This window comes from Eurosta solidaginis, unplaced genomic scaffold (genome assembly GCF_040869045.1).
Source record: "Eurosta solidaginis isolate ZX-2024a unplaced genomic scaffold, ASM4086904v1 ctg00001126.1, whole genome shotgun sequence".
Taxonomy (NCBI): domain Eukaryota; kingdom Metazoa; phylum Arthropoda; class Insecta; order Diptera; family Tephritidae; genus Eurosta; species Eurosta solidaginis.
In genome coordinates, this window is record NW_027136949.1 from 273,237 (window position 1) to 284,599 (window position 11,363).

Consider the following 11,363-nt stretch of genomic DNA (forward strand, 5'->3'; position numbering starts at 1 on the left):
GCTTCCCATAGCCCACCCATGTGAGGAGCGTATGGTGGTATGAATTGCCAAGAAAGGCCTTGAGGAGCATATTTTTCGGCGATGCCTTGACCTGCTTCTTGGAGAAAAAGAGGGATTTCCTTTTGCATCGCTCGATGAGCGCCGATAAAGTTCTTGCCGTTATCGGACATGATTTTGTGCGGCATTCCGCGACGGCCCACAAAACGCGGAAAGGCTGCTCTAAACGCTTCGGTGGTCAAGTTTGAACAGACCTCAAGATGTATGGCTTTAGTTGAAAAGCAAACAAAGATGCAGACGTAGGCTTTGGAGTAGGAGGCGCGTCGTAGAGTAGAGGTTTTCACGAGGAATGGTCCAGCAAAATCGACTCCTGTCGTGTGGAACGGGACAGTATACGTTGATCGTTCGGCTGGCAACGCTGCCATGATCTGGGAATTCATCTTCTGCTTGTGGATCGTGCAAGTCTTGCAGTGGAAAATATATGACTTTATCTTTTGTTTCAAGCGCAGAATATAATATTCTTGCTGTACCATCCGAAGCATGAGTTGCGTTCCTGCGTGAAATAGACGATTGTGAGTAAAGTCGAGGAAGAGGGTACAAAATTTTGAAGACTCGGGAATGATGATCGGATGACGTTCATTATCACTAAGTGGGGCATAACTTAGACGTCCATTCACGCGCAATATTTCCTTCTGGTCTAACATCGGGTTCAATGGCAGTAGCGGACTCTTCCTACCTATCGGCTTAGAGGCTTTTAATAAAGAGATTGCTTCCGCATAGTACATCTGTTGAGTTACGATGATAAGGCGTTCCTTTGCATGGCAAATCTCTTCTGAAGAGAGAGAATGTGTTGAAGGGACTTGTTGTTTTCTCGCTTTGTGGATGAACCGATACATGTACGCGGTAACGCGGAGGGCCCTAGCGAACGAAGAGAAACGTTCTAAGGGATCCAGGGCCTCTCCGGTGTGTAATGCTTCGACCCGTTTTTGTTCTGGTGGACTGGAATTTTGAGGAACCGCTTTGGGCCAGAAATCGGGAGACTTGGATAGCCACTCCGGGCCTTTCCACCATAGGGAGGATTCAGCTAGCTCTTAGGATTTGCATCCGCGTGTTCCAAGGTCTGCTGGATTGTCGCCGCTTGACACATGGCGCCAAGTAACATTGCCGACATTTTTGAGAATTTCCGCAGCGCGGTTTGCTACGTATGTCTTCCAGGTGGAAGGTGGTTTTTCCAACCATGCTAACACGATTGAGGAGTCTGACCAGAGACTTAGCTCATGTGGGGGCAGTTTTAAATGAGAGCATATTTGTTTGACTAATTTTGAGAGTAGTACTGCCCCACACAATTCGAGGCGAGGGAGGCTTACAGTTTTTAAAGGGGCTACTTTGCTCTTTGCTACTAACAAATTTGTAGTGAAATCATTATCGCTATTCTGCACTCTGAGGTGAACGCATGCGCAGAATGCTTTTTCTGAGGCATCAGAGAATCCGTGTATTTGAAATGGTTTGTCGGGAGAAAAGTCGACCCATCGGGGGATTTCTATGTCACCTATCGCTGCGAGATTTCCCCGAAAGGTGTTCCATTTGTGTAAGGCCAGAGGTTTGATCTCTTCGTCCCAGTCCGTTCCTTCCAACCAGAGTTGTTGAAGGTGAGCCTTGGCTAATATCATAATTGGCGCTAGCCATCCTGCCGGGTCAAACAATTTCGCTATTGCTGATAATATTTGTCGCTTTGTCTTTGAGTCGGTGGCTGGTAGAGGGTTATACGAGTACGAGAATGAGTCGTTGATAGCGTTCCATTTTATTCCCAGGGTCTTTGTGGAGCTGACATCATGGAATTTTAGAAAATCTGCATCGAGGAGGTCAGACTTTGGGATGGATTTGAGTATTTCGGGGTGATTAGCCGTTATTTTCTTCAGAGGAAAACCGCCTGATCTCAGAGCTTCGATAACTTGGGTCATGGAGTTTATTATGGACTGTAGGTTATATCCGCCAGAGAGGATGTCATCTACATAACTTTCGTTTAGAAGAACATTTCTGGCGAGGGGGAATTCATGTTGGTGTCTGCTGCTAGCTAATGGAGGGTGCGGATTGCTAGGTAGGGGGCACAGTTCACACCAAAGGTAACTGTTTTTAGTTTAAAATCTTCGAGCGGTGATTTTGGAGACCTGCGTACTATGATTCGCTGATAGTCCTGATCTTCTGGATGTATGAGTATTTGGCGGTACATCTTTTCGATGTCGCCATTAAAAACGAACTTGTAGAGGCGCCGTTGTAGGATTACAAGCATCAAGTCGTTCTGCAGGGTCGGACCAGTGTGTAGTACGTCGTTCAACGAACTTCCAGAATGCGAGATTTTCGAGGCATTAAAAACGATCCGTACTTTTGTTGTTTTGCTGTCGGGCTTTATGACAGCATGATGGGGCAAATAAAATGAGTAGTATTTGCCTTCCTTGATAATTTCGAGGGGTGAGTGGGTTCCATGTGATTCATGGTTAGATATTCTTCCAGTACTTCAGAATATTTTTCTTTTAGCTCTGGTTTCTTTTCCAATGATCTTTCTATGCTAATATACTGCTGTTGAGCAGCGGGTCGTGAGTGACCGAGGGCTAATGTTTCCGGGAAATTTTGTTTGAATGGGAGTTTTACCATGTAGCGACCATCTTATTTTCTGGTGGTTCTCCTTTTGTAGAGATCTTCACAAAAGGTGTCTTCATCTGCGAGCGGTGTGGTGGATTGAACTTCTTCCTGCTCCCAAAATTTTTTGAGGAGTTCATTTAGAGAGTCGTCGGGGTTTTCAATTATGCAGGTTGAAAACGTTGAAATTCGTTCAGTTATTGGGCCACTCAAAATCCAGCCGAATATGGTGTTTTGAGCTATGAGGCTTCCTGCGACGTTGGTTTCGAGGCCTTGCAGAAGGATTTGTGGGAGTATGTCGCTACCTATTACCATGTCTATTCTCCCTGGAGAACAGTAATTGGGGTCAGCTAGTGCTAACGAGGAGAACTGTTCAAGATTTTCGATCACCACTTTGGAAGAAGGGAGGAAGTGTGTTAACTGTGGTAAAATTATGGCTTGGGTAATGATTCGTGTCGTTAAATCCCGAGAGCATATTGTTATCGAACAAATTTTATAGGAGTTTTGGACTATTTGTCCGCCCATCCCTAATATCTGGTAATTAGTCTTCTTGGTTGGTAGACCTAGCAATTTTTGTATTCGAGATGTTATAAATGACTTTTGGGAGCCTTGGTCCACCAAAGCCCGTACCTTGAAAGTTTCTCCTCGATGGAGTATCGGGACTACTGCCGTGGGCAATAACGTTCTTTCTTTGTTACTGGAGAAGTGAGATAGAACTTTGTTGCCTGAATCTTGCGTTTTTGTAGAGTTTTGGGCTTGTGATTCTTGGAGCTGCATTGCCTGTTTTGATGTACAGGGATTTTCTTGATCATTGCTTTGGGTCTTGGACTGATTTCTTCTCTGATACTGTCGGGAAGTGTTAGGGTTCGCTGGCCGAGATGTTTGATAGTGTAGCAGAGAGTGATTTCTCTTTTGACAATATACACATTTGAAGTTGCTACAACATTCGGCTTCTAAATGGGAGAATGCTAGACAATTTTTACAATAATTATTGTCTTTTACGAACTTGTTGCGCTCTGACACACTGAGTTGCTTGAATTTAACGCAGTTCATCATGGAGTGGTTTGAATTACACAACTTGCATGAGACTTGTCGGAGCTGTTCGCTATGAAAGGAGTGAGATTTATTTTTAAAGTTGGATTGACTTTGAGGTGTCGATGATCGAGGGGTGAAGCTCGAGTTTGAGTTTCGAGGTTTGGTTGGCCTGTATGTACTAGTCGCTCTACCACTTCGTATCTGGTCGTGAGGAATTTATCCATTTCCGACCAAAGTGGTAATTCCTTTCTGGACTCCAGAGATTGTTCCCATAAAGCCAGAGTTTCATTGGGGAGTTTTGAAGAGCATAAATAAATAAGCATAGGGTCCCAATTACTAGTGGGTACGTTATTAGTGTTAAGGGTAGAGAGGCAATTGTTTATTGTGGTTTGAATTTCTTGAATTCTTTCCCCACTTTCATAGAATACGGGTTGCATATTAAAGAGAGTTTTAAGTTGACTGTCTACAAGAATTCTTCGATTCTCGTATCTAGACTTGAGTGCACCCCAGGCTAGCTCGAAATTTTGGTCATTGAGGGCGTATTTTTGAATTATGAGGGCTGCTTTTCCTCTGGTTTTTTGTCTCAGATGGTAAAGTTTTTGGGCTTGGGACAATTTAGGGTGATTTATGTATACTGCCGTAAACATATCCCTAAAGGACGGCCATGTCTCATAACCACCGTGAAACACTTCTGTATCACACGCGGGGACTTTGAGGTAGGGTTCCCGGTTATTCAGGTCTACTACAGTTGGGGACTGGATTTGAATGCTGGATGTTGGTTCCAACGTTGCGAGAAGTTCATTTATTCGAGCTTTCGTGCTGATGTTTGTTCCCATCGCTGTGTCATATTTTTCTTCCAGAGATGCAATGGATCGTTCATCCGTGAGGTTCAGGTATGCTACTTCATATGCTCGTTCTATAAGGGATACGTGCCTGTTGAGTTCCTCCATGTAAGTTAGCAGACTAGGTTTTGTGTGATCTGCCTCATTGCAGTTCCAATATTTCCCGCAAAACTTTTCGAATTTTGCTATCTCGAATAGGCATTTCCTCACTGATTGAGTCGCTTCTTCTTCTTCTGCCAGTGATTTTGATCGTGTTTTAGGTCCTTGGGGTGCTAGAAACTTATTGGTTTTTTCACCTTTTTCTTCAGCCATTGTAGTTTCGTTGAAGTTAAGCTGTTTTTAATGGGTGGGATTTCGTTTGTAACGGGTTGCAAGGAGTATACTTGTGAGTATTACTAGACTGTATTCGGAGTCGGCTGGGTTTTTAAAATATATTGTGTGTAAGGAATACACCAGAGTAGATTTGATATATTGCGTCTTAGAAGTACACAGGAAAGTTTCAAAATTCAAGCCGTGTGTGTTAAGAAGTACACCGGAGTATATTTAAGGGCTTATGTATTAGGAGTACACGAGGAGGTTTTTATAGCTAAAATTATTATTAAATGGAGATAATAATTAATAGTTATTATTAAAGGAGATAATAATTCCTTTTTTTGTAATTAATTTATTTTGTGGCTATATTCATTCGATAATAAATAAAATTTGACCACTTTTTTTTGTGATTTGTACCCAGTGTATTTTTGTGCGTTTTTTTTTTTGCTATTCAGATTCACTGTGCGGCTACTGTGTACATATATATATTTCCTTTATATGCAATAAATTTGAGAGGGCGACTTATGCACTTGCTTCAGCGTCTCTGAATACAAGTATGTATGTGTGACCCAATTTGAGTACAGATTTTTTGTACGCTGTGTTGAGGGTGAAATTATGTACTTGTCTCAGCGCTTCTGAGCCCAAGTGTATTTTTGTATATTGCTAACTGCAATTTTTTGGAAGTTGTGATTTTCGTGTGCTTAGAGTGAGGGGAATGGGAGAAACAGAATTAACGTGCGAGTGAGGTTACTGTCCACCTACGTAGACGCCAATATATTGTTTTTTTTTTTTGTTTTTTTTTTTTTGATCGGAATGCAAATTTGGGAAAGGAGATTTACGTGGTACGGTAATTAGCAGCGGGTAAGCAAATTACATATATAAAGCGAATTGGTATATAAAACGGGTGATATGCATGTATTTAAAAATTTGTATGACTTATATGTCTTAGGGGATTTTGGAAAGAGTATATACAAATTGGAGATTTGTGTGAATATATTATTTAGAATGCAACAAATGAGGACATGAGGTTTCTCATTTATTATATTGATCCGTTAAGCTATGAAAATCTTTCTACACAGGGATATGTGCATATGTGCTTATAGGGTAAAATATTTAACGGCGTTGTCTTATAGCGGGGTTTTTATATGGCTGTGAGGTTTGTGAACTAATAGCGGATCGTCTGTGGTACGTGGGTAAGGTGAAAAGGCGATGTGTGTATATATAAATATTGAGTTTATCAATATGTATATAAATATGAAATTTGATTTATATGTCTTCGCGGACTAGAGGGATTGAGTATATAAATAAGAGCTTTTTTTTATGACAGTATAGATCGAGAACTTGAGAGGTTTCTCATCTACTGCCTTAAAACTCCGCTAAGCTATATAAATATGAATCTGTATGTATTATGTATGTGTATGAGGAACCAGTTTTTAACCGGAACTTACTTTGTCCTGGTAACTGACTACCTGTTTTTGTCCTATGGAGCGTTTGTTGCTTTTCTCGACAACGGGGGTTTCTGATGACGGCTGTTGGTTTTTTTTGCTGTTGTGGTTGTTCCTGCTGCTGTTTTGGGTTGACTGTACCTCACTTTCCTCGGTGGACTTTGTACTTTGTTGTTGGGGGTTTTTTTTGTTTTGGGTTTTGCGAAAATTTTGAACTTTAACAAGCGGTTATAATTTCACCAGTTTATGCTTCAGTTTAGGTAAGTTTCCCTTAATAATTTTTAAAGTTTATAAATAATCTTCCGAATAATTGCCTTTTTTAATTTCTTTTTTAACGACCTTCTTTTTTTTTTCTTTGCAGGTTTTTCAATACTCTAATTATTATTATTTTTAAGTTTTTTTTTTTTTTTTTAAATTTTCATCTGTTTAATTAATTTTTTTTCAGGTTTTTGGGTACCCTAATGTAGCAACCGCTTTTGCTTTTTGCACCAGATTTCGAAATAGCTTTGTATTTTACTGATTTTCTTGCTTTTTACTTACAGGTTTTTTTGAGCACCTATATCGCTTTTTTCCTTTGTTTAATTTTATATATATGTTCTATTTTCAGGTTTTTTGTTTTCCACCTTTCTTTTCAGGATTTTTATTTCTCAAATATTTTTAAACCTTTTTTCTCTTTTCAGCTTCCCGATTATTTTCACTTATTTTTTCTTATTTAGCACACTTGCCAGTTTTTTTTTTTTTTTTTTTATGTCACTTTCAAATTGGTTTGTTTGTTTTTTAGGAGCACCCTAGTGAAGCTGGTTGTGAACTGTACACTTGATCGCTTGTGATGTTCACATTGCTTAAATTTTTTTCTTAAATTCTTTCACAAGTTTCAATTTAAAATGTTGCTTTTTTTTCATACAAATAATAGGTTTTTTCGCTGGTTCACTTTTTGGCACCGAAGGACCATGTCCAAGTATTCACACTACTGGGAGGGGGTAGGGGCACTCACCAATGGCAGTCACTTTCCTTGTTAAATAAGCACACGATATATTTTCTAACTTTGCACAATATTGCCAGTCTACAAATCGGGTAACCGAAATGACGTATCTAACTATAGACCCATTGTGAAACAAAGTAATTTTGCAAAAATCTTCGATCACGTGGTCAAAGCTAAACTGTACGATCACGTTCAATCATATATCTCTATACATCAACACGGGTTTGTCCCCTCGAGATCAACTTGCTCAAATCTGGTCTTAATTACAAACAAAATAGTTAACGCCTTCGAGAGCCAAGCACAGTTAGATGTAGTTTACACTGACTTTTCTAAGGCATTCGACAAGGTAGACCACTCCATTCTCTTGGAAAAACTCAAAGCATTCGGCATTAACGGAAATCTTCTAGATTTTTTCTCAAGTTTTCTTATGGGACGAAAACTTTTCGTCCAAATGGAATCCGCTAGATCTCAAACTTACATACATGCTTGGTCAGGTATCCCCCAAGGTACACATCTTGGGCCTCTCCTCTTTTTACTATTTATTAATGACCTTCCTGATCAATTTTCAACTGCGGATTGTCTTATGTTTGCGGATGATGTTAAATTATTCCTAAAAATTCAAAATACAATTGACTGTTCTAGTCTTCAGTCTGATCTAAATAATCTTTCTAATTGGTGTATATTAAATCATCTCCATCTAAATGTTAGTAAATGTTGCGTCATCACGTTTGCTAAAAAGTCTAAGACAGTGACTTGCGACTATGTACTAAATGGACAAAAATTGTGCCGTAAAGATACTATTAAGGATCTAGGGGTTATTTTCGACTCTAGGTTGACCTTTTCCAACCATGTAGACCATGTGGTGTCGAAGTCTTTTTCTATGATTGGTTTTATACGCAGAAACACTGTGGATTTTGTTGACCCACTTACTCTCAAAGCGCTGTACATATCTTTAGTGCGTAGTCAATTAGACTATTGCTGTATAATTTGGAACCCTTACTATCAAAATCTTACTTCTATAATTGAAAAGGTGCAAAGGGTGTTCACTAGAATGGCTTTGCGTCCTCTGTCGTGGCCTGATGGGCTTCCAAACTATATTGGCAGACGCAAGTTGCTAGGTCTACAAAGTTTGGAAGAGAGAAGGTCTTATTTTTCTATTATTTTTGTGTATAATGTGATGAATTCTAGAATCAACTGTGAACTCATTTCTAATTTAATACATGTTCACTCATCAAGTCTTAATTTAAGGACAACTCGTTTATTCGATGTAACTTTTCACGCAACCAACTATGGTTTCAATGAGCCACTCACAAGATGCGTTCGAATATGCAATTCGTATGCTAAAAATTTGAATTTCAGTTTAGAGATAAGTAGATTTAAGACTAGTCTCTTTATACTTTTTAATTAATGAGTCTGTTAGAACTATTCGGTAACCCAATAATTAGTTTTATTTCTTTATTTCACGATTTTAGTTCACAAACTTTATTTCACTTCACAAGATATTTGTTTTTCTTATGCACAATAGGTTTTGGTTGAGTATAGGATTTTACTAATAAACTTTAATCTTAACAACTGATAGGTAATTCAACCGCGCGCTCTAAAAGACAACTGTCTGCGCGGCCATCGATGACCGCTCGTTGAGCTGTGCAGTGAGCATGCAAATCAACATATACAAAGGTAAGTAAATAGAAAAGAAGCGGTAGCTTTCCAACCTCTTCTTAAGAGTTTTACATTAGGATTTTAGGGTAAATGTGGATATAAAGGGTAAGTATAAAATTCAAATTTTAGTGTAACTTCAGCAATGCAATTTAAGGTAAGTATTTAACAGGTCAGTATTTTTACAGGTAAGTTAATCAAATTGGATCAAATTTTCATCCATGTCTTCAACAACATATTTAATTGAATTAATCGAATTTCATATCAGTCGCGTTCGCACAGCAGTGTAATGCGCTATCCTCCTACGGAGAAACAATCATTAAAACTTCGAGCCATGAAAGCCAGACTATTTTTAGATTGCAAAATGTATTTGTGTTAATTCTGTTGCTTCATTAAGCAGCAACTCTGTAACTCAGAGGCACAAGCATTTTTTACACGCGAAAACGAATTACTACGTCAACGTCGGCGCAATGAGTTCCTCACTTCTTAGATATATAATACGAATGTGACTGAGGAAAATCGGAAGACTATGATGGCCGTGGCCACGGAAAATGCCGCTGTTAACAAGGAGGTGGCAAACAAGTTGTAGCTTTAGGATATGTAGAATCCAAAGGTGAAGGTATGAAGCGACAAGCCAACATACTTGGATATTTGGGTATAGATGCCCTGCCAGGAAATGAAGGCTATTAGTTCAATGCAATCAAATGATGCCAATGCCATTATTTGCCCATACAAAAAGGGTATAAATTGTGCGTTGTAGTTGGAACCACATGCACAGGAGCGCCTTTCAAACAGCGGCGATCCAAGGGAATTAAGACATTATTGGCGTGAGTGGCATGATAAAGCTGGTACCACAATGCGCGAAAATATCAAAACTTATGTTGAGCTGACTCGCGAGGCAGCGCGTTTGAATGGCTACTCATCTTACGCTGATTATTGGTTACACTTCTATGAAGATCTCGATTTTGAAGCAAATTTGGACAAAGTTTATAACGCCATATTACCCTTCTATCGTGAATTGCAGGGTTATGTTCGTTATCGTTTACGAGCTCACTACGGCGATGACATCGTGGCAGAAAACGGCAATATACCCATTTATCTGTTGGGGAATATGCAGGGTCAATCATGGGAAAATGCTCTGTCTCTATTCACACCATATGCCGAAAAGCCCTTTGTTGAAGTGGCTGGCGAAATGCAGAAACAGAATTATACCGTCCAAAAAAATGTTTGCATTAGGCGACCAATTTTTTTTCAATCGCTCGGTATGCATCCGTTATCAAAATAGCGATGTACGCATCAAAATGTGTACAGAAGCTAATAGTCATTATTTGTATGTTGTACATCATGAGCTTAGCCATATACAATACTATTTGCTATATGAGAATCAACCGACTGTGCATCGTGGCAGCAACCGAAGCTACTTGAAAGGGGTTAGAACATCAAATAACGATGTTTCTCTACATTGGTAAGTGTTATTCATAACCGAACACTTATTGTTTAAATTATACTAAATTCACACAACCACACAGTATTGGTTAAACTGCGAGAATCATAATTAGCTACCTTTTTTTGGTTTTTCATTTATATGAGAAATGAATTCTTTGTTGCACTTATTATCATTATTATTTCTAAAAAACCAAGAGCCCTTGAAATGCCTATTTTAAGCGATTGCATGCATTCTCGAGCTAAAGAACAAAAACTTATTGAAAAAGCCAACCAATAAATGTAAACATTTATTTAGAAATTTAAAGAACAAAATGGTAATTTTTAAACTAAAACATTATGCTGATTGGGTTTTTTTTTTTTTTAAACCAGGTTACAAAGGGTGATTTAGCTAAAAATTGTGCTACTACACCAGTATGCACTGAGGAGGGCGAGAAAATTGCTTTAAGTCGTCGTGTGTAGAAGCCTTGGCGTTTACTTGGATGGGGTCAAATCTTTGGTGGTCGAACTATACAGCCTGTGTTGGACAGCAACCCGTTGATTGGAATTAATTTATGATGGTAGTAACGATAGCTAAGCCACCTTAATTTCAAATCCGTTAATTTAAAGGCGAAACCAAGTTGACCCGAGGAACCGCTTCCAATGCTACTACAGTCAAAAACCAGAACCTGCGCACCACCTAACGGAGGATGGCAGAACCTGCGCCCAACAAAACGGACGCACACAGATTTAAAAGGTAAGATGTTAACTATATTACCTTACGGTAATAAAATATTAGATGTTTTAAGTCAAAATTGTGATTATTGATTCACTGGTATGCTGTGGCAGATAGTGGATCTGCAGTAGGGTTCTGTTGGCCTCGTTCGGGGTGAACGAGAGCGGGGTTAAGTGGTTTGTTGGCTTCGTTCGGGGTGAACGAGAGTTGGGTTATGGGATTTGTTGGCCTCGTTCGGGGTGAACGAGAGCTGGGTTATGGGTTTTATTGGCCTCGTTCGGGGTAAACGAGAGCTGGGT

The 11,363-nt window shown here is 39.4% G+C and overlaps 1 pseudogene; it reads left to right on the forward strand.

Moving 5' to 3' along the window:
- Nucleotides 1-9,051: 9,051 nt before the first annotated feature.
- Nucleotides 9,052-11,074, forward strand: LOC137235845 (angiotensin-converting enzyme-related protein-like; annotated as a pseudogene).
- Nucleotides 11,075-11,363: the final 289 nt, after the last annotated feature.